Raw genomic sequence first — 1,321 nt, 5'->3', positions numbered from 1 at the left:
CAGCTCCTTGGAATGGAGTAGGCAAGGGTGTATAGCAGGAACCTATGTCAAATGTGTAATACAAGGGATTGCGGGGAGATGGCTAGAAGGAAACCCAAATGCATAGGAAATTGTGAAGTTTGCTCCAATGTCGATGTCAATGCTACTTAACATGTAATCAGCAGATCAGCAGCATCAGCATCACCTGGGAGTTCAGAAGAAATGGAAATTCTTGGATGTCACCCAAATCTACTGAATCAAAATATGTGGGGGTACTTGAACTCTCCATGTGATTCTTATTTATGCTAAACCCTGAGAAACACACCAACATAAAAAGAACCCACCAATCTTAGCTTCAAAACTCCTCAGCTGAAAATTCAATTCTGTCCCTTACAAATCATCTAGCATTAGACTAATTGCCCAATCTGTCCAGACCTCGGCTTCCCCATCTGTAAAGCAGACAAATTCATGTCTGCCTCCCTTTTAATCAAGAGACTTTCTTTTAAAAAAAATTATTTTAAATCAAATTTGATGGTAAATGTTAAAGAAATGTGGTGACTGTAAATCTTTGGACAAATGTCTTTATTATTATGAACAGGAGCCCCTACGCCCATCCACTTTCAGGGGTTTACTCCTTCTTGTACCCCCCACTCCCATGCTGTTGGACTAGTTAAGATACGCTCATGAAAGGTCTATAGTGAGTCTGGTTTGGGTTTGTTTTTTTTTTTTTTTTTGGTTTGGGTTTGTTAAACTTGGCATGGAGCCTCCACATTTAAGACTGCAGCTGGTGAGGAGCCATCATGATGTATATGTACCTGGCCTCACTTTGGCAGGCAAGAACCGCTCAGCCAAGCATTTCAGACTAGGATAATGGGACAACAGAGATGCTGTGGGATGCTTAGCCCCAAATGCTTCCATCACTCTTTCTACCCCAAAGTATTTGTTATGTTTTATGCAAACAGCCCTTGTTTGCTGTGACTTGGTAGATGCAGTGCAGAAGACACTGAGAGTGGGAGTCAAAAGAGAAGGGCTCAAGCCCCCAGGGTGACTATTCATAAGTTCGATGGCCCAGAGAGCTCATGTCACCATGCTAGTCTGCCTTCCTTCTCTGCCCCCGCCCCAAGCTGGTGGGAGGTGAGCCGAGATGAGGTGCATGAAAGCTCTCTGTAAAAAACAAAGCAGCACATAGAAGAATGGGACATTGTTATCAGGTTCTCAGTCAGGGAGCCAATAAACATTCAACAAGCTTGTACTGAGACCACAACATGCCTGGCTCTGTGCTAGGCTCCAGTACACAGCAATGAATAAGGCAGAATAAAATCACACCCCATGTAGCACTTAC

Source organism: Mustela nigripes, chromosome 14, assembly GCF_022355385.1.
Source record: "Mustela nigripes isolate SB6536 chromosome 14, MUSNIG.SB6536, whole genome shotgun sequence".
In the NCBI taxonomy this organism is placed as follows: domain Eukaryota; kingdom Metazoa; phylum Chordata; class Mammalia; order Carnivora; family Mustelidae; genus Mustela; species Mustela nigripes.
This window is presented reverse-complemented; position numbering follows the sequence as displayed.